Genomic DNA, 23,306 nt, shown 5'->3' with positions numbered 1-23,306 from the left:
ATAAAATAGTATTATTTTGTTTTTAGGAAAAAGATCTTAATTTAAACTTTTAAAAGTACTATGTTTGAATCTAAATTATTTTAATTTTAATTCTCTGTAATGTCTAGAGGGCTGTAATTTCTCACCTAATCAGACTATGTATTCACTTTTTACCTTTCCTTTCAGAATTTTTCTTTGAATTACTACTATAATCAAATTGTGATTTGTTGTAGGGAAATTCCTTTCATAGTTTGAGCTTCTTCCAGTACATGAAATATAACTTGTAGAAAATTAAAGGATTGCTGTCAGTTCATTCAGAGACTACATTAAACTTTAGTAGAAAACTATTGCTAGTTGAGAACTTTGAACCTACTAGGCTTTGTAGACTTATGTATTATATGAAAGTTGTATAACTAGAATTTTTAAGCAAATATACCGTATTTCGATCCCAAGACATTTAAACTATGAGAAAATATTTATCTTTTATTGTTTAAATAGGAACTGGACAAATACAGCCACAGAGCTGTCATTTGCTGACTACTTTTCCTTACTCTGTTTTTCATAGTGTCACACAAAAATGTCTCTTGGCTCAATAATTTACTTTGAGTCTGTACTGATAGTTCCATCTTCTCAGTCATTTGCACCTATGGCCAGCGGGTTAGGTAAGGCACAAAGAACTGGAATAGGCCTTCCTTTTTGCCGTTACTCAAATCAGCAGTGACCTTTATCCTTTCACGTTTTTTTCTAGACAAGACTAGATATAATTAAGAAGCAAGTAGAAAAAAGAATGAAAGCAAAGCTGAAATATTGGTGGTCAAGACTTTTATTTCTAAATTTAAAAGTATAATGAAAGAAAAAGACATGCTCCCCATCCCTCAGTAAAAGCCATCAGGCCTAGCCCTACACAGCATTAGCTTCTACTTTTGTCTGTCTAAAGCAAATCTACGGAAATACCCTCGTCCGCCCAAGGCAGTTTAGAATGGTACCACCAAAAGTAGATGATAGAAGAAAAGGTCAAGACGTCTCACATTCCTAAAACACCCACTGCCAGGTTTCCCTTCAACCTTTGGCCACTTAAGCCTTGGACTTGGGAATTTAAAGCAGACTTTTATAGTTGGTGGACAGATTACATCTATTTTGATAAGAAACGTTCCCGACAAAATATTCCCAAAGCATGTCCCAAAACAATATTATGAGCCTAATTAAAATGAAGAGATTGACTGAATAAACCTTTTCCCCCTTCTTAAACCAAAAAAAGTAAAACTTTTTTATATTAAGCAAAACAACAACTCTAAACTTTATATCAGTTTGAGTGAGGTCAGGTTTATTTTGACATAAAGGCTTTCTGGAACTATTTTTGTATAGTTGTTTTGACCAGCACCTATTACCTCATCCCCTGTCCCACTTAATGTTTTACTTTCTAAGTGTTGAATGGATATGAGTAATTGGTTAGTTTTCATCAGATTTTTGAAAAACAGGTTCAGAATATACTCATGAATTGGAAGATGTATTTGGACAATACAAAATAGTATCAATCCTTTTAACTTAGCATAAAAATATGTGAATATATGTTTCAGAAATGAAATATTTTCCTTTATGTTGAGAGAACCAATGTGGTGTGATAGAGAGCATGTTTGTTACGGATCAGGAGGCATAAACTAATGACACCCACCTCGTTCCTAAAAAATTTTTAAATGGTTAGATGTGGACTTCTGGCTTCCAGGTCTAACTGTGTGGCTGGTTATATCACAATCTCTGTTCCTTGGTTCCCTTGTTTGTAAAATGAAGGGTGGGTGGGGGAGCTCCTTTATAGATTTTCTTTTATTTTAAAGAATATGTGATTTCTTTTTAGATCACTATAGATGTAGATAATACTACTTATATTTTTCTGACTATAACTTAATCACAAACCTGTGGAGAGGAATTTAGGTTGATAATGATCAAAAAAATAAAGGGGAGTCATGTGGTCTGAGAGATCACAAGGTCTTCATTTTTTATTGTTGTTCTCTACCTCAGACCTATTTCATGATTCATTAAATACAGCAAAGCAAAACGTGTCGCATTTCACTAAGTCTGTAACAATTATGTATGGGTGGTTTGATAAAAGAGCTACTTTTAACTGAGTGAAGCACAACATGGTGATGATGGCTCCACTCCTCCCCACTGGCCACTAGATGGAGAGACGGTCCATGTCCACAGCTTTGGCCATGATAAACAGTCTTCTTGGATTTCTACTGGCAAAGCTGCACTATAAACCTTTGGATTTTTCTATTCACATACATGTCATTTTGGAGAAATCATCAGAGAAAATGTATAAAGAGATGATGTGATATCCATGAAATGCAAAATACATTGTTCCTTCTAAGGCCACTACTAAAGCTGGCGCACCTAATTAGAAAGCCAGTCTTACAACTGTGTGGTTTTAGTTTGTTGCGACAAGGCCTTTTTCCTCTCGAATTTGTCCATTTAGAAAGGACCCTGAAATGAATGTCAGCACGACAGTGCCACCTTGTGTCCCTGTTGTTGTGAGAGTTATTGATGCCTGAGCCACCAGACAGGAAAGACTGGACAGTTGCAAACATTTGGCACATTATTTTAAGCTCTGGTTTTGCAGTAGCTCCACTAAAATTCTATGATATATTTCAGTGTGTTTGGCAATTCATACAACCTTAGAAGTTAGAATGGGTGTGCCTGCTTACGCTAAAGTTTATTAAAAATACTTTAAAAAGTGTAGTCACAAACAGAGATGTTTGTGTTGGAATTGGAATGGGTGATGAGATTGTTAGAGATACTAGGGCTTCAAAAATTCTTGGAAAATAGTATCTTGAATTTCAACTTTTACATGAACATTTTGAAAATCCTGTTAGTCTAATTTTTATCACTTCTAAAGCTTCAGTCTTGGTAGTGTACAGGTTACACCTCAGGGCTGCTAACCACAGATTCAGTAGTTCGAGACCACTTGTCAGTCACTCTTTCTGCTCTCAGAAGGTTTACAGTCTTGGAAAGCCCCTGGGGCTTTCTGAGAGTCACTGTGAGTTGGAAAGTTGGATTCACTGATGGCAGTGAGTTTGGACTTCCTTCACTTTCTTTTAGCGCTTTTACATGCATACCATCGTGTGAGCCCTTCTCACATCTTTATTGCCGTTGTAAGTGCATCTTCCAGCTAAACTGTGAGCTTTTATAGACAGTGTCCAAATCTTGAAATCTGCTGTCAGCACCTTCTGTTGTGTTCAGCACAAAGGAATGCACATGTTTGAGGCATGAGTGAATAAAGGATTATGTCTGACTGATTTTTAACATCCCCATTTGCTTGATTTTTATTCTATTGTGCTTTTTAAAAAAACTCATTTTATTGGGAGCTCTTATCACAATCCATACATATATCCATTGTGTCAAGCACATTTGTACATATGTTGCCATCATCATTTTCAAAACATTTTCTACTTGAGCCCTAGGTATCATCACATTTTCCCCCTGTCCCATCTTCCCTCCCTCATGAACCCTTGATAATTTGTTACTATTTTTTTTCATGTCTTGTGTTTTTAAGTTATTTTAGAGCCTTTTTTGATTTTATGGGTTCAGCTGTAAGTGGACTGAGTAAAGAGTATTATAACTGATGGGCATTCACATTTATTTGTTTTTTACTTTTGATTTTAGTTTATCTTTTAACCATAAAGTAAACAAACTTCCAGGTCTAAACTTCCAGATGAAACCAGGCTTCTGTATAGGATTGTCAAGTGCATGTGACTAGAAGTCTGTTTTATGCAGTTTTGTATTTTGTAGCATTTGTTACACTTGAAGATGACTGTTCAATCTTAACTTTTGATGTTTTTACATGGAAGTTAGATACGGGGTTTTCAGTCTATTTGTCACCACAGATACTAAGAAACTATGATTTTGGGCAAGTTACTTGAAATATGAGCTCAACTTTCTTCTTTGTAGACAAGTAGCAATGAATGCTACCCATCCTCTGATAAGGCTATTGTGAAGATAAATGCGTTGATGTATATAGAATTTCATTATGATAACAATAATAGTTAACATTTCTTTAATCTAAGTATAGAAGAAATGGATAATAAAAGTCTGAGTCAAAACACAACATACTCATGACACTTTTTGAATGGCATGCTACTTGGTAGAGGGTCATCTGATGTTTAAATTTAAAAACCTATAATAATGATAATGCTTACCAGCCTAAAATTCATCTCTTCTTAAAAAAAAGTGTTCACTTATTAATAAGTTTATTTTGATAGATATTTATTAAAATAAAAGGTAAAAATAATTATGAAGAAAAATGAAATGCCATTTCAATATTATAACAATGTACTTTGATCCAGTGGTTCTTAAACTTTACTGTACATAAAAATTATCCAGCATATTTGTTAAAATTCAGATTTAAGACTCTCATAACTAATAGGTATTTGGTAAAACTCTGGCATTTTCCTGGTTCATATACTTCAGAAAACTCTACTTTCTTGCCCTATTATATATCATATTCATATGAGGACATTAAAAATGTTTATAAATATTCTAAATCAAAATGTCTAGATTGGGACTTGGCATGTGAGTTTTATAAGAAAAAAGCCCCAATAGAGTTTGACATAGTATAAGGTTTGAAAATCACCGCTCTAGTTTATTGACTGTATAATTGAAATACATCTGTTATTATACCCGAGTTTGCCCTCATCTCTCACATTATTCTTCAGCTAAACAGAAACTCACTTTACATCAAAGGTCAAAGTTTACACAAGAAAAACTTGTACTTGAAAATTAACAATTAGCATTGTTACTATATAATGCCTAAATTAAAAGAGGGAGAAAATGAGAATAAATTGCTTTATTTAATCTGTACAACTGATTTATTTATTCATTGTATACTGTGATTTTCTCCCCATGTTACATATGAAAACACTGAGGCTCATAGAGAAAATTGCCAAGTTCACATAGTTATTAAGTTCCAAAGCCAGGATTCAGAGCCTGTACTCTTTTTAATAAATCATATAATTTTTACTTGATTCAGTAATTCTTTATAAAGTTCCTAGTATGTCAAATGATAATGCCTAACTTTGAAGGACATATGTGTATTACTGATATGCTCTAGTAATTATTACCTACACAATGTTTAAAAAATGAGTATTTTTTCTCATTTTCCATTGAGAAAAAATTTTCAGCTGGAGATACAATTCAAATTTCTGAACAGTCAGCAGGAGCCTAAGTACTGATAATAGTCATAATTACTGAACTGGTAAGAGCTTTGCCTATAGGATTGGTTAATCCCCATGCATGTGCTCTTGGGTCTTTATTGACCCAGTTTACAAGTGAGGAAGGTCAGATTTAGGATGGTTAAGTAAGTGGTTGACCTAAGATTGTGGAGTTAATAAGTGGCAGATTGGGATTGGGCTCTAGTTCTATCTACCTGTGACAACGTTATACGCAGTATACAATTTCTGACTGCTTTACAGTTTACCTCCATATCAGACTCCATTTGATAAGCACCAAACCACTAAATGCTAATTAAACTTTGTAGGACTTAAATTTGTTTCCTTTGTTGGGAACAAGTAATGTTGCCATATTTAATCAGTCCAGTACTATTTTGCTTGGAGCTTTGGTAAAATTTGGAGTTCCTAATGAATAATTCATTAGGGAAACCAGTTCAAAGGAATAATCTTTTGTTTTCTTTTTTATTAGAGAATTGAGATTATGTGAATTAAAATTTTAGCATTACCTATGAAACAGTTATATAGACATTGTTAATGATCTTAAAATAATTAACTTGAATTAAAAATCTAGTGAGTGTTAATATAATCAATGCATCTGTGCTTTGTAAGCTTTAAAAACTGATTCCTCAGCATTTCTGATGTTTGTGTTAAAGTATGCATCATAGTGAAAAATTATGCTTTATATACACAGTGTAGTGTACAGAATTCAATTTCTCATTTACTTTGTATGAGGAGTTAGTGGATTAGTAATATTTTGAGTGAAATAGAGGTATTCACAGTTAAAGGAGCTTTGAAATATATCTTTTAGGTGTAAAAACTATGCATGCTTTTATAACTTTAATTATGCATACATTTTTGAAGATGTTCTTAATGCCTTTATAACTACATGTTAAAAGATACATTTTAAAAACACCTACAAAATCATGAACCAGGGATATAGTGTTGTCTTGAAAGTCGACTTTTAAGTTCATTAGAAATTTGGGTTCTGTTTTAACTTTCTTCTCTGAGGGTGGTCTTGTCCCAAATGATCTTCTTTTAGAAAGCTGTCAAGTGAATGGAGGCTTCCATGAAGAGAGAAGGATGAGACTATACAGGAAAGGAGTTTTCCTATTTTATTTTATTCTTTTTTAGATGTTGAAATTAAAACACAGTTTTGTAGAAAGTCTCATTTAGCAGCAGAGCATGAATTGGAAACATTGGTCAGTGATTTATTTAGGTCCTACAGGGAAAATCCTGTAAGGTGTTTTTTAGTATCCTAAATTTATTTTGATTTGAGACCAGCTTAAAAGGCAAGTCTATCTTAAAACAGTTCCCCATTTTCCTGAGAGAAATTCCAGTGGAGCTAGTTGTGGGAGGTAGTATACCAACAATGATCCTTTTGGGGCCAAATAAGCACATTAACACCACTCATTCCATCCCTCTCCTTTAACCAAAGCATGCCTTGCCCACTGGGCATGTTTAACTTTGACTACTAATTTTATTTCCTTGCAGTGGCAAAGGAGACAGGAAAAGTGGCAAAATAGCTAATGGCATGTGGGTGAGGTTTTGGCTCAGGGAATACATTTTTAAAGATTTTGGGCAGAGTAGAGGTGCAGAAATTAGTTGGTATCAGAAACTATTATCACCCCTGTCTTACAGATGAAGAAATGAGGCCTATAAGTGTTTAATAACTTTCAGTGGTTAAAATATTTGGCTGCTTGCTGAAAGTTCAGCCACTCCATGGGATAAAGAAGTAGCAGTCTGCTTCCATTCGACTACAGCCTTGGAAATCACATGGTACAATTTTACACTACTATATGAGTTTGCTAGCTTAGTGGTAGAATGGTTACATGTGTGCCTAACGGTAGCATCAGCAATTTGAACCCATGAGGTATAAGAGAAATGAGGCTTTTTGCCCCCAGGAAGATTTATAGCCATGGAAAGCCAAAGGGAGCAGTGCCACATTATCCTATCAGGTCTGTTTTTTAAGGGCTACTAAAGAGACCTGGTCGCACTGTGGGGTTAGCATTGGACGGCTAACTGCAAGGCTAGTGCTTCAAGCCCCCCAGGATCTCTGCAGTACCACAAAGATTTACAGTCTCTGAGACCCTACGTAGGGCCACTATGAGTTAGTTGTTCTGAACTTGATGGTAGTGGTTTTGGTTTAAAGTCAAACATCAATTTCCATTTTGAGTTTGGTACTAGGAAGTAGATTATCCATTGCTTCAGATTAAGATTATATATATTAAAAGATAAGCCATTGTTTTAATATCCTAATCACAGTTGTTTACAGGGCTTTGAAATGACCTAAGTTTTGATACTTTTATTTTCAGTTGATATTATTATATGGATTTAGAATGGAAAAAGACACCTTGGTAGATACGAATCATGGTCTCAGTTTTCCAGAAAGGCCTCATAACTGCCTCATGCATCATCTTCCCCCTCTGGTTGGACCCAGTGGGAGAATTGTAGCTTGACTGTTTATTACCCTGTCGAGGTCAAGGGTATGTACTCTCAACTATTAAATTATCTTTTGATGCTGTAGTGTCCATTGAGTATTGTTACTTACCCCGTTTCCCCGAAAATAAGACAGTGTCTTATATTAGTTTTTGCTCCCAAAGATGCGCTAGGTCTTAATTTTCAGGGGATATCTTATTTTTCCATGAAGAAGAACACGGTGCACATTTATTGTTTATTTTTTATTATTTTATTAAAAGAGAACTTGCACTTTCTGTCTGCTCCGGCTGCACTGCGGCCATCAGTGAGCTGCACAGCAGCGCCCGCCGCTACGGTCCAGAGTCCAGACTTATGGTAGCTTGAGGGGGGCCTTATTTTCAGGGAGGTATTATTTTCAGGAGGATGCCTTATATTTCAGTGAGAGGCAAAACTGTAAATAGGTCTTATTTTGGGGGGATGGTTTACTTTCAGGGAAACACGGTACTATTTAAACCCACGTGTAATGTGGTCTAGATAGCAAACAAGCTCAACTGGAGTATAAGTTTTATTTGATTACCAACAGTTGACTAACAATATATGGTATAACTTGAAAAGTGATGCCGTCATCTCAGAAATGGTACCAAAAGACCCTTGATGTACCCTCTAATACCATTTTGTTTAGGAAACATTTATTTTGAGCTCCAAAATCCAGATGAAAATCAGGGATGTGTTCTTCTTATTGACATTATCTTTGACCTTGGTTTCTTTTCTAAAAATTGCAATGTGAATTAATTGAGGTCTGAAGCGGCCCACCATTTGATCTACCAATTATGCCCTATCTGCTAACTAAGAGTAAGTAGTTTCATTTTAGGGTGAGTTGATGAAATAGTAGTGGTTGTTTCTCTAATGTCCTAATAATGGAATCAATGATATCAGTGTACCCTGTCAGACTGTTAGAATTTTGACTTCTATTTAACTCTTAAAATTTATAGCGATTGGCAGGAGGAGTGTAAATATGGTTCTTTCTTAGATATATTACAGGAGACTTAAACTAGAATTTAAGAAAATACCTTCTTCACTGGCACTTATTTTACTCCTCAAAATTGGAATTATATGTTTACCTATATCTTTACTAAACTTTTAAGATAAATGAGAGTGGGAGCCACAAAGTTACAGTGATCTAAATGTGTGAAAGATTATTTCGTGGAGTTAGGATAATCTTGGGCACAAACATAATCCAAGAGACTTACTGATGAGCCACAGGTAGAAAGGCACTTCTTTCACATGCAGCCGACCCACAGGGAGTATCCTCAGGATTCAACCAACCACAAATGGAAAATATTGGGAGGGGGGAGAAATGGAGTGGTCAAAGCAGTTTGCATTCAATTAGGTATTAGGTATTACAAGCAATCTCAAGATGACTTAAAGTATATTATGTCATTTTACATAAGGAATTTGAGCGTCAGCAGATTTGCATATCTGAGAGGCCTCCTGTAACCAGTTCTCTTTGCATAATGAGGGACAACTCTACTTCCAATGAAATGCTGAAAACTCCCTAAAAACTATTAAATGAAAAGAAATGACTTTTGAAGAAATTAAGACTCCCCCCCTGCTAGCGCCCCCAAACCAACATGCCACGAAGATAGTAAGCTTGTTGTTAGCTGCCCCTGAGTGGGTTCTGACACATTGCAAACAGCAGGAGGAAGTACTGCCGGGTCCTGCACCATCTTCACAATCATTCCTAGTAGTGAGAACTTTAAAAGTTAAGTTAGTGGTGATCAAGTGAAAACCTAAAGCTGGCATTGATACATTGTTAAAATATGTAGTTGCTTTTAACCATAGTTTTATTCTTAATTCCTAAATTTAATTTCCCTTTAAATACGCAGCTCCCGGTTTGTAAGTATCTTTCTTACAAACTAAGAAATTTTCAGGAAGGTGGGGGGAGTCTTCAATTCTTCAAGCATTTCATTTGAAGTAGAGTTGCCCCTCATTATCCACAGAGGATTGGTTTTAGGAAGCCTCTCAGATATGCACATCCGCTGATGTTCAAATTCCCTATATAAAATGGCATAATATATCTTTCTTACAATCAGGAATGGAAAGAACATAGAAAAATTCTAGTGTGAAAATTCTATTTTATGTGGTGAAACAAAAACTCAAGAAGTTTCACGTTATAACAAGGTGAAAGTGGTTACCAAAGAAACAAAAGTTTCTTATCACTCTGCCTGAAGCAAATGTGGCATATTAAGCTTAAAATGAATTCTCTTCTCCTGAATGCACACAACTCTTATTAATGTCTTGGAAATTATGCACACATCAGAAAAGAGGAATATGATTTTCTGGATACATTTGAGTAAGCATTCACTGGGGTATAAGGGACTATCTAATATCTATGGATACTTCAGTGCTGTACTAGCCCCAAAGCAGGTTTTGTTCTTTATTTTTCCCCCTGTTTTACCTTTCATTTGGTTTTAACTTTATACGGAGTGAGTGGCTTGTTTTCATGTTAAAAGAGGCCGTTCTTTTTGTGAGAGTTAGGTTCCCTGGTGGCCTGAAAGAGTTAATGCAGTTTCCAAGAGTGTCCAACTTAGTTCCAGGGAGTAGTGTGTGCATGTGAGAGAGTCTGGCTCCAGGATATTTGTTCACATCCCAAAACCAATTTGGCACAACTTAAAATGTCTGCTGGGGAGAGGATTCAAAGTGTTGTTAGGCCATGCAATTAGTGCTTTATTTCATGAACACCAAATTCACCCAATAGTGTTTTGTTTTAAAGAAGAGCTTGAAATCACAATAACGGGTTTCATTTATCAGAGCCATATGGGACACACCATCTTTGGATATATTTGTGAGGCATTCACAAAGAAGAATCCTTAGTCATCTCACATTTCACGGATTGAAGGACAATCTGGATGAATATCTTTTTTTGAAAATGATGAACTATCTTTTTTGTATGAAATCTCCTATTTCGGTAATCCTTGAGAAACTCAAAAACAACAACAAATCTCTGGGGCGGGGGGGGGGGTGTAGGAAAGAATTACGTAAAGTTATTAACTTTCATTGGAAAACAAAAACCATGATTCTTAGATCTGGATCAAATGCCAACTGTTCTTTCAGTATTGAAATTTGGCCACTTAATCTGCAATTTGTGTTGTGGCTTTTGAAAGAGGGAAGGCAGGTTCTAGGCCATGACCAATTTTTGCATTTTTGCTAGTCCTGTCATAGCCATACATCAATAGATCATTTGGGAAGACACCCGCAATATAGCAGACAGATAGGGCATTACCCAGGTTTCTTTTTCTTCCTTTTCGAAATTCCTCTGATTATTAGGGGTATACTGTAAGACAATTAATTCTTGAAAATGTCACTACAAGTTGATTTTTTTTTGAAAAAGCTCATATTTTTCTGATTTGTAAAATTTGAGATTTAAAAATACTTCTGATTGATCTCCATTTGGCAGTGGTTGCTAACACTTTAATTTTCAGTTCTCTGATTCTGTTGAGCTATTAATGACCTATAAATAAATATTTTAGTGTTTACTAATTTAAAAAATGAATATATTTTTAAAAACATAAAATGATATTGTGCTATGGCAGGCAACCACTAACTTATTAGGGCTTACAGGTTTTTATTTTCTTAATTCTGTAAAGTTTTTTTTTTAGGGCACTCATGATTCTTAGATAAATCTGGTAATTCAGAATATTTGCAAGCAGTAAATGGTACAACAACAACAACTGTTCTATATAAACTGTAGTAAACATAAGGATAGTAATATAAGTATAATTTTAAATTGTTATAAGCTGGTAGTTACCCAAAATAACTCCTGCTTATTTTGAAATACAATCTTATTGTATTCATCCTTATTTCATTATCTTCTGGTTTATTTAAGAAAAGTACTAACTTCTAGTACTTTACTTCCTAATAATGATCATACTAGCCTTTCTTAGGTTTCCCCTGAGGAGGTCTACTAAATTCTGTTCAGTTTTGAGCATGTTGAATGATATTAAATTAAAATAAAATGCACTACATTTATGCTTACAATTTAAACTTTGTATTAAGATCAATGTTCTATATTTTAAATACTACTATATAAAGATGTAACAGTCTTCTGTCCCCTACTCTTTCTTCTCTCACATGCACTGTAATCTACACAGAGAGCTCTTAGGCCTCTGTTACATAGCACATCCATAGGATGCTCACCTGGGTTGCTATGGGTCATTGAACCCCATGCTGTAGGCTAATGAGGCTGCTTCACAATAGGTTGGCTTGGCATTATATAGAATTAGCTGTCACCACGTAAATCACCTTGAGCATTTTTGTTCTGGATGATTGAATGTCTCATTTTATCTCTATATTTCATTCTTAGTCAAATATTTTTAAATCATTTAACAAGTATAAGCAACTTAAAATACATGTATGATAAAGGTTTCTTTATTCCCTTTCTATTCTACACATTTGAATATTGAGGCCAAATGAGGGTCAGTACTGTTCACTGCGGAGTCATCTTGGATCTAATAGCAGATATTCTTTGGGGGATGTGCAGTGTTTTCCATAAGGAATTTTGAAGGGAAAAAAGCAGGTTTTTTGAGGGAGAGCAGATACAGTGTTGGGATAGTAGTCAATGGCAACTCCCCCAAATTAAGGATGACAGTAACACTCAGGATAGACTATGGAAATGTAGCTATAATGATTTTTCATAGACTTTGCATTTAGTATAAACTGTGAGTTGTGGACAGAAAATAGCGCATAGATTGATGAAGACAGTGTGAATGTACAGAAAAGAGGTTCATTTTTTTAAATGGATATTCTTACTGAAGGGCAGATGATGGGAAAGAATGGGATGGGATAGAATATGATGGAATGTATGTGTGAATCATAAAATGGATGCCGAAAGAAATGTGTGAAGAAAAGGATTATATGTTGTTTGGTGGCTAGAACTGTCTAGTTTTCTATTTGACACTGAGTTTCTGTTGTAGGGATGAATGGCGCCTGTATATGATGTTCTAGGTATAAATAGAATCCATAAATCATTTGGGTTGAGCAAGAGTTTTATTTGCTTGTGAAGATAGACCTGTTTGATTTTGAGGTGCAGTATGTTATTATTCATACCTATGGTCAGAGGCAAGTTTATGTTATTTTAGTTCAAATTATGAGTATATATATGGAACAGATGTGCATGTGTGTATGTGCATACATATAAAGACACTTTCATCTCTGTCTCTTTGCTTATTTGTCTCTGTCTCTCATGTGTCTGCTACTTTTCACTTGCCAGCTTTTCTTTGTCTATCATTTTATTCATTGAACCCATCTGTGTAGAAAATAGCAAGCTTTGCTTTCTCATTTTGTATTATTTTTGTTATTTTGTTTTCTCAACTTAATTTCACCTCAAGAATCAAGGCTCAAGGATAAGGCATTTTCATTCTTACATTTAAGAGGTGTTCAGCTATCTTTACCGTCCATTTGTCCATCTGTCTGTTGGTCTCTGATAGGCTGTGCAGTGAGACAGCAGTTTACTATCTCCGTGTGTGTGAAATTAGCTAATTGGTGTTAGCAGAAATATTTTCACATGTTTTATAAGCAAAGTGCAGCAAGGTATATAAATGTAGATATGATCCAGACACGCGCACGCTCACGACTGTCACTGCTCATGCATAGGCGCTCAGAAGTAATTAATGTTAATAAGATTTTAATGTGCTTGTGAGATCATAATGAGGAGAAATGAATGCTCTGATTAGGAAAAGGTAACTGTGTGTGTGTTTTGGCTTAGAACAAGATTTCAATTTTTATAAACCGCAATTTTAGAACTTGTTTGTGATTGCATCAATTGGTTTTTATTTTCAAATTAGAGGTCTGTTTAGCCATTTGAATGATTAACCAAATAAATGGGTGAAGCCCTGATCATAAGGAATGGTGCAGGCTTTCATTTGCAAGGCAATGTCAGTGTACAGCAAGGCTGGGATTGTGTCTTCTGCCAATGCACCATTTTTATGTTGTTTTTTAAAAAAGCTTTTTTTTTTTCAGAAGCTACTTGTGGAGAAAGAACTTATTTTTAATAAATGTAGATGTTACCTTTATGTTCCCACGACACCAATCAGACACTGTAACTATTGTGTTTGAGATACATGCCTGCTAGCCAGCAGTGGTATTTTGTGGCCAAAGAATCTGTATATGTCTCTTTAATTTTTCATTTAGAAGATGTAAAATAACCAAGAGACTTCTTCCTAGATACAATCTTTACAGATTTCAGAGGCGTGGCATCTTTGATGATGAAACACAATATTTTAAGGTAAGCAGAGATGCAGTTTCATGGACTCACATCTTATGCAGTCAGGACTCACGATTGTCTGGCTTCAATCGACCAGACATCAGGGGTCCCTCCTTCTCTATAGCAGATATATATATATTTAATGCTGTTTGTAGAACTTTTGCATACATTAGTTGTATTATTTTTATTTTTTCCGTATAGGATGAATATAAATAACTACTAAGGCTCTTTGCCCTAGATCACATAGAAATCAATTAGTTATTTCTAAACATAAATGTTAGATTCAGGATTTGTAATCCCTTTTGATAAGTAAGTATAGTGCTGAAATGCAAGAGTCTTGGACATGGGTTGAGATATTGGATAGTGTAGTTTATTTCCAATTAAATTCTACAGACATGTGGTTTATATTCTCTTAGGGTCTGGATATATTACTATGCTCTTTCATCTATGTTTAAACATGATGATAAAGAAAGGGAAAGTATTATAATTTTTCTATTGGATGATATTGTGATTTTTGTGATTCCCAGTTGTATGTTGAATTTTGCTTTTCATTGATTCCATAAACATAATTACCTAACCAAAAGAGGCCTTTAATACTGTTTATTTGCTTGTGTTGGTTCTGGATGCACTGAGACATAATTAGGAAAAATGTTCCCATCCTCAGGTTTTAAAGGTACTCATATGTTTTCTTTGAGCACTTGCACCGTTTTCTACAGTAAATTTCCGTAACGCAATTGGGTATGCTCTCATCTCTTCCCCTTTTCATTTGTGCTGTTGTTCTGTTTATATGCCATTATTACTGTTTTAATGCAAATAAAATAGTGTCCTGATGCCAGTTAAAGAGTGTTTTAATTATGTCGTTATTATTAGTTGCTTCCCATTTGGTCCCAATTTGTGGCAACTATATGCACAATGGGATCTGACCATTATGATCCATATGGTCTTAATGGATGGCCAGGCCTTTCTTCTTAGTGTATCTTAATCTGTAAGCTCTACTGAAATCTGTTGAGCATCACAAAGCCTCTACTGACAGGCAAACAGTGACTGTGCTTGGGTTCCTTGGCTGGGGTGAAATTCTACTCGTGAATCAGCCCTGCCCCTATTTTAATTATAGCATCTTCATAATATGTTTTAAGGTCTGCAATATTATTTTATAGCAACTTCATAATATGTTTTAAGGTCTGCAATATTATTCTCCTTTGTCCTCATCACTGCATTCTTCATCCTTTTAACCCTATGCTAATTACATATGAATTAATAGTCCACCAGCATACTTTAAGAAAAAATTATATTTTATTGGCATTGTAATAAATTCATGAATTAACCTCTCAAGTTAAAAAAAAATCAAACTCACTGTCATCTGGTTGAATGTGACTCATAGCAACCCTATAGAACTGAGTAGAACTACCCCTGTGGCTTCCAGAGTCTGTGAATCTTTATGGGATTAGAAAGCCTCATCTTTCTCCCCCAGAACAGCTGATAGTTTCAAACTACTGACCTTGTGGTTAGTAGCCTAACATGTAATTTTACATACTATGTCACCAGGACTCTAATATGAATTAATCTAGGAACAATTATCTTTATGAGGCTGAGTCTTACAATTTATATCTATGAGGTTGAATCTTCTTATCCAATAACACTTTTTATTTTCTGATTGCTTAATAAATTGTATGTCTTTCAGAAGAATTTTATAGCTTCATTGTATAGGTTTTAAGCACTTTTTAAAATTAAGTTGACTATTTAATATTCTATTTATTTATTTACTACTTGCTTACTTTCTTAGATAAGTAATATATCCTTATTACTAAGATACTTACTATCCTATGCATTGGGCTGCAATCTTCATGGTCATTAGTACGTAACCACCAGCAGCTCCTCGGTAAAAAGACTGGGATTTCTACTCCCTAAAACAGTTAGAGTATCTGAAACCCATAAGGGGTGGTGATGAGTCAGCACTGACTCCAAGACAGTTTGCTTTGGTTGGGGGCCTTTAATACCTTAGGCAAGGACTTCTGTTCTATTCTATTTATAATGTTTCCATACAAGAATTTAATTGATATTTATATGTTTTACAACTACCCGATAAACCTCTATGATTTATGTCACAGGGGATTGAAGATTAATTCCAAGATTATTTTGTAGCTCTGTGCACATTTATTTCCATTGCTTCTGTTTTAATTATGAAGATTGCATGCAGTACTCTTAAGTTCTAGAGTCTATGAAGGGAACTTTTTGATCACCTAGAGTAATTATTCAGAACAATTCATAAAGTGTATTGATTCTAGAACTTGTTGATTATATAAGTGGCATATCAACATTGAACTGAAAGGTATGAACTGGTGTATTCTCTCTGAAGAATCTGGCACTTCACTATGATTTTCCAGTAAACAACACACTAACAGTGAATGAGTTCTCATGGAGCAAATATTAAACACATATCAAATTATCATGGTATTGATGTAAAAAGGATACCACTTGCAGCTTGTTACATAATACTTTTGATAAAGTTGATAGAAAGATAATAATTAAATGAAGTAATTTTGTGACTTTTAAGCTTTTATTCTAATTTCAGCAAATGATTATTACCTTTGCCAATAGATTCTTTTAATTCATTTGACACAATCTATTGTTAAAAGATGAAAATGTAAGTATTCCAGGGTTCATCTTATTTCTACCTTCTGTTTGTTTTGCAGCTAGAATGAAATAACTGGGTTTAAACAACTAACATTGTGTCTAACTTATAAAGTGCCCCTGTGAGTTTCTGAGTTTGTAACTCTTGTATGGGAGTAGAAATCCTAGTCTTTCTCCCATGGAGTAGTAGCTGGTGGTTTTGAAATGCTGAACATGAGGTTAACAGCCCAGTAGGCACCAGGGCTTCTCTATATAAAGATATATATTTTAAAGGACCTACGCTAATTCTTTACTCCTACCCATGCACATATTTTTTCCACATATACACAGTCTTGCTAATATTGTTTTATATACCTATAACATGTATGAAATGTTTCATAATGATGAAAAATAGATATAGGTTATAGAGCTATAAATTGCCAATACTTGAGAAAAAGCAAGACTGTATCAGTGGAGCATGTGAAAACTTTAATGGTTTATGGATGAAATAGCTGAAGTGCTTGGAGGATGAAGAAAATGTTTGCTTAAAAACTGGAGGTAAATTTTTGTCTCTAGTTTAGGGTTTACCACAGTTCTGCCTTAGTAATCAGGGTAATTATTCCTCATAGTGTTCCTTTGCCATTCATTCACAGAAAAAAGCATAGAGTGTCTACCAGGCATAGCATATTATTCTGGTTGTGTTAGTCCGGGTCAAGTCCATAAGTCCGATATTAGCCCATATGTCCGATACCAATCTACAAATTCCACGTCAGACTCATGAACACATGCAATGATGCTGAATGCAGGAAGATCACAGGCCAGTGGTTGGAGAGTCTTGTGGATCCAGTGGCAGTGGAGGCATCTCGGCGCTGGCAAGGTTCTTCATGTGGCTCCTCCAGCTCCAGGGCGCTAGCATAGCTCCATGTGTCTTGTCAATAGGTGTGTCTCGCAGCAAGTGAATATGTCCCTCCGCCAGTGAGCTGTTTATCTCTGTTTTGCCTCCAAATTAGGTCATCAAGCTGTGATTGACAGACCAGATTCCACCGCTTCCTCAAGTTGACATATAACTGTCACACTGGGTAGTGTATGACCCACAAATAGCAAGACCAGGTAGGTATAGTGTCTGTATTCAAGAAATCTAGAACAGTATTCAGAGAATCTTAAGAAATCTAGAGAAGAGTTAAAAAAAAAAATGCATGGATTTTGGAGCCAGATGATCTAGTTTGAATCCTTCCTTTGACAGATGTATTGGTTGTGTGGCTATAGACAAGTTTTTGGTTTTGCGTGTGTCTCTGTTGCTTTATCTACAAAATGAAAAATAGTACCTGTTTTATAGAATTCCCCTGAGGATTCCCGGTAAATGATTTTGGTATTTATACAACATTTAGAACAACAACATGATAAAATCTTGTTAAATCATGACTAGCATTTGTATTATTATTAAAGTGGAATGAAATTGATGCCATAATATAAATTAAACCAAAATAATATATTAATGGAATACTGTAATAATAAGTTTTACTAGGGCTGATGAGCAAAAAGATCAGGGGAGCTTTACTGGATTACTCACACAGCCCAAATCCAGTGCCATCGAGTTGACCACAACATTTAGTGATCCTATATGACAGAGTAGAAACCCTAGTAGCATAGTGCTGTGCTGCTAATTACAAGGTCGGCAGTTTGAACCAACCTGTTGCTCCAAGGGATAAAGAAGTGTTTTTAATAGTTACAACCATGAAAAGTCACAGTGGCAATTATATAACCTGCCCAATGGGGTTACTATGAAGATTGCGGGTTTTTTTTTTTAAAGAACAACTTCCATTTTATTTCCTCTCAGGTTTTTCTTCAGCGTTTAATCTTTATATAGGCTTTGGAGGAAGTCCTGGGGCAGGTCTAAATTGAGGGGTGTGTGTAGCGGGGGAGGAGGGTTGACGCCTTTTGGGCTTCACGTGACCAGTTCTTGACCACCTTGCTGTGAATGGCACAACTCACACAATAACGCAGCTTCCTGTGCAGCTTGGGAAGCATGTATGCTTTGAAGACGCCGGCTTCGGAAATGTCTCTGCTGGCTGCGGCCTCCACTATGTTTCTTATTACCAACTTTTAATGACCTTGTCTGTGGGCAGTTGTTACATCTTTTCGATGTCATCTCGGAAGGAAGGATGCGAGAGACAGCATTGAGGTTTTTTAAACTATGTGAGAGGGTTTTTCAAGCTTTTTGACAGGCTGGTGTTGCTGCCAGGTAAGTGTTGGACTGTTAACTTCAAGGTTAGTGGTTCTAAGCCACCAGCCACTTTTCAGAAAATAAGTAAAGCCCTCTGTTCCTGTAATTACTTGCAGCATGGGAAATTCTATTTAGGGTGAATCAACTCCAGGGAAGTGGTTTAGTTTAATTTTAGGACAGAATAGAATTAATTGCCCCTTTGAGTGTTCATGGCTGTAAATCTTTTACAGATGCAGATTACCACATCTTTCTCCCTTGCAGTGGCTAATGGGTTTGAACCTCCTACCTTTCTGTTAGCAGCCGAGCACTTAAACCATTGCCCCAGGAGGCCACCTTTATTGGATGAAACAATATTTAAATTTGATGTTGAAGCATGAATTCTTGTCTGCAAGGAATAGTCTTAAAAGACCTAAAGGTGGCATAGAAGTAAACATTAAACCTGGTAAATTTACCATCAGTAGAATCCAAATCTGTGGCTCAGCTCCACTCTTCACTGATGGTGTGCTTTGGGAAAGCAGGCTTTGAGTTTCTTCACCATGAGTTGTGGTCTGGTCACTCTCCATGCAGTAAGGAACAGCAGCAATAAGACTCCCCTTGCTCCCCTTTGTCAGAGATTGCTATCAGGACTATATCAGCAAGTCATTATATGCAAATGTAAATGTCTAGTTTTTTTAATGTTGAAAGCAGGAGGATAAATCTTCTTTATGTTGCTCGTTTTTGTAAGTGGACAACCAAACATATTTTACTTTTTGTTTTTGTAAGTGGACAACCAATCATATTTTACTTTTTCTTTATAAGTGGACAACCAACCATATTTTACTTTTTCTTTTGTAAATACAGGTCATGCATCTTAATTCTGTTAGCACACTGTCATTAGTTACCTGGTGCTATAGTAGTTACATGTTGGGCTGCTAAACACAACCTCCATCCTTTCTGCAGGAGAAAGATGAGGCTTTTTACTCCTGTAAAGAGTTACAGTCTCAGAAACCCACAGAGGAAGTTCTTGACACTACATTAAAAACTAGCTCACGTTACTGCATTTCTCAACAGATTGAATTCTTTGAGAATAAAGTTTTTGTACTGTTCATTTTATCATTGCTACCAACCCACAACCAAATTTGGAGTCTTGGACATACAAGGCAATTAATTAATACTTATTTTATGGATTATATTTTAGTGCCATTTTGTGAAATCTGAGAATGCTGTGCTAAAAAATTTGCATTGTATTTTGTAAACAACTTAAAATTTTTGAAGAGGTAAAATTCCTTGAGTAGATATATGAAAGAATACAACACTAACAGTAGATGTATAAGATAGATAACTTAGAAATGATTAGTGTACTTAGGATTCTTGTCATAATAGAGTAGAAGGGGAGAATTGAGAGGATTTGGTATTCAAATGAAGCTACAAATGATTAAAACAAAACTGATGACACATATTTTCATGAACAGATGATCTATTCCTTAAGTAATTCTATCATCTTTTTTTTTCCTTACAGAACTCTATTATTTCAACTCCAGGCGTTTACAATTTCTTTTTTTTAAATCATTTTATTGGAGGCTTGTACAACTCTTTATCACAATCCATACATACATACATTGTGTCAAGCACATTTGTACATTTGTTGCCATCATCACTCTCAAAACATTTTCTTTGTACTTGAGCCCTTGATAACAGCTCCTCAATTTCCCTCTTCCTTCCCGTTCCCCCCTCCCTCATGAACCTTTGATAATTTATAAGTTATTATTATTTTGTCATATCTTACACTGTCCGACATCTCCCTCCACCCAATTTTCTGTTGTCCATCCCCCAGGGAGGAGGTTGAGGTCTAAATAAAGGCATGTACATATGTAAATATATTTATATATGAGTAAGGGGGAATGTGCATATATTTATAGGTTTACTGTTAAGGTAGCAGATGGACATTGGGCCTCCACTCAAGTACTCCCTCAATTCAAGAATAGTTTGTTCAATTAAACTGGCATTCCATGATGCTCACCTTCCTGACACAATCGCTGAAGACAAAGCGGGTGCATAAGCAAATGTGCTGAAGAAACCTGATGGTGCCTGGCTAACAAAAGATATAGTGTCTAGGTCTTCGAAAGGCTTGAAGGTAAACAAGTGGTCATCTAGCTCAGAAGCAACAAAGCCCACTTGGAAGAATCATACCAGCTTGTGTGATCACGAGGTGTCAAAGGGATCAGTTATTGGGCATCAAAGAACCAAAAATCTTATCATTGTATACTCACCTTCCCAGTACGATCACTGAAGACAAATGGGTGTATAAGCAAATGTGGCGAAGAAAGCTGATGGTGCCCAGCTATCAAAAGATATAGTGTCTGGGGTCTTAAAGGTTTGTTTGAAGGTAAAAAAGCGGCCATCTAGCTCAGAAGCAACAATGCCCACATGGGAGAAGCACACCAGCTTGTGTGATCATGAGGTGTCAAAGGGATCAGATATCAGGCATCAAAAAAAAAAAAAAAAATCAAATCATTGTGAATGAGGGGACGTGTAGATTCGGGACCCAAAATCCATCTGTAGGCAACTGGACATCCCCTTACAGAAGGGTTGTGGGGAGGAGACAAGCTAGTCAGGGTGAAGTGTAGCAATGATGAAACATACCATTTTCCTCTAGTTCCTAAATACTTTCCCTCCACCCCTCCACACACACTATCATTATCCCAATTCTACCTTACAATTCTGGCTAGACCAGAGGATATACATTGGTACAGCTAGGAATTGGAAACACAGGGAATCCAGGACAGATGATCCCTTCAGGACCAGTGGTGAGAGTGGCGATACCGGGAGGGTGGAAGAACGCTTCAGTGGAAAAGCAGAACCAATGACAATTCGATCATCTTTTAGCACTTCAATGAAGAGTTTTAACATAAAAATCCAAAAGCATAATTTCATGATTCTACAATGTACTTAATAATAGGGATTTACCTGATTTCACTTTAGCTTATTTATAAAAACACAGTTTGAATTTCATATTTTCCCCTTAGAGGAAAATGAGTCATGACTTTCATTTTATTGTGAAGGAATAATTTAAAATTTTTCTACAATTATTATTGTTCTTCATATATATTTTTCTTCATTATAATCCCTTTCCCCTATTTCTACTTATACATATATACTCATATAGTGCTTTAGTCCATGCTAGTTTTTGATATATTACTTCCTTTTATCTTTAGAATATGTTGATATTTAATATATTATAAAAGTTTATTTTGTGCTTAAATTAGTGCCATTATTTTATTAATTTGTCATGGCATTTGGGCAAAAAATCATTTGTGATATTGATTCTCACTCTAGGTCATTGTGTAAGATAGCATTTATAGAGTGAGACTTAAGTTTTCTAATATATTTTGTAGTGCTGGTTTCCATGCAAATTATCTCCTCTTTTTGAGGGAGTTTGGAAGTAGGACTGAGAAGGTAGATGTAGTAGTAGAGAAAGGAACAAGAAACATTAGAACAGTCATATTCTAATAGTGAAGTGTTATGTATCTAACACTGAAGAATCTAATACCTATGAACAATGTTGTTAGTTGCCAAGTCAACTCTGAGTCATAGCACCCCCATACGCAACAGAACTGAACACTGCCTAGTCATATGCCATCTTCTACTCATTATAATGTTTCACCTTGTTGTTGCAGCCCTTTTGTCCATTTATCAGGTTGTGGGTCTTCCTCATTCTGTTAGAGAAGGCCGTGCCCACACAGAGGCCTCATTGACTACGGTACAATTGACAGACCGGACTCTGCCCCTTCAGTCTTAATCCTCAAATTGACAAACGATTATATAACTACCACAGACTACCCTTTGTCAATTTGACACTATACAACTCTTTAGCCATATACAATTTTCAAACAAACAATGATAAAATCATATCTGTACCTAATAGGATAAAACTAAAATGCATACAAATAGGCTTTGGGTCTCCACTCTGTACTCTTCCCTCATTCACTATGGTAAGGTTTTTTTGTTCTGATGATGCCTGATACCTGATCCCTTCAACACCCTCGTGAACGCACAGGCGGGTGTGTTTCTTCCATGTGGGCTTTGTTGCTTCTGAGCTAGATGGCCACTTGTTTACCTTCAAGCCTTTAAGACCCCAGATGCTATACCTTTTGATAGCCGGGCACCATCAGCTTTCTTCGCCACATTTGCTTATACACCCATTATTTTCAGCGATCATATCATGGAGGTGAGCACACAGTGATATGATTTTTTGTAAGCCACTGGATATCGCCTTCCAGAGGGGTCTTGGGGAGGAGATGAGCCAGTCACGATGCGATGTAGCAACGATGAAAAATACAACTTTCCTCTAGTTCCTAAATGCTTCCTTCCACCACCACCACCCCACTATCATGATCCGAATTCTACCTTGCAAGTCTGGCTAGACCAGAGGATGTACACTAGTACAGATAGGAACTGGAAACACAGAGGGGATGATCCCTTCAGGACCAGTGGTGTGAGTGGCAATACTGGGAGTGTAGAGGGAGAGTGGGTTGGAAAGGGGGAATCAATGACAAGGATCTACATGTGACCTCCTCCCTGGGGGACGGACAACAGAAAAGTGGGTGAAGGGAGACGT

The 23,306-nt window shown here is 35.9% G+C and overlaps 1 long non-coding RNA gene across 2 annotated transcripts in view; it reads left to right on the top strand.

The window, feature by feature from the left end:
- LOC123521241 overlaps nucleotides 1-23,306 on the top strand; it is a 209,888-nt gene that overhangs the window by 4,839 nt on the left and 181,743 nt on the right. For both annotated transcript variants that reach the window (XR_006679713.1, XR_006679714.1), the window contains exon 2: nucleotides 17,496-17,595. This is a non-coding gene — a long non-coding RNA (uncharacterized LOC123521241). The remainder of the gene's footprint in view (nucleotides 1-17,495; nucleotides 17,596-23,306) is intronic.

This window comes from Echinops telfairi, unplaced genomic scaffold (assembly GCF_000313985.2).
Source record: "Echinops telfairi isolate 266 unplaced genomic scaffold, ASM31398v2 ScPeMD7_6;HRSCAF=24_0, whole genome shotgun sequence".
In the NCBI taxonomy this organism is placed as follows: Eukaryota; Metazoa; Chordata; class Mammalia; order Afrosoricida; family Tenrecidae; genus Echinops; species Echinops telfairi.
The sequence above is the reverse complement of the archived record's forward strand: the minus strand, read 5'-3'. Positions and strand labels throughout refer to the sequence as shown.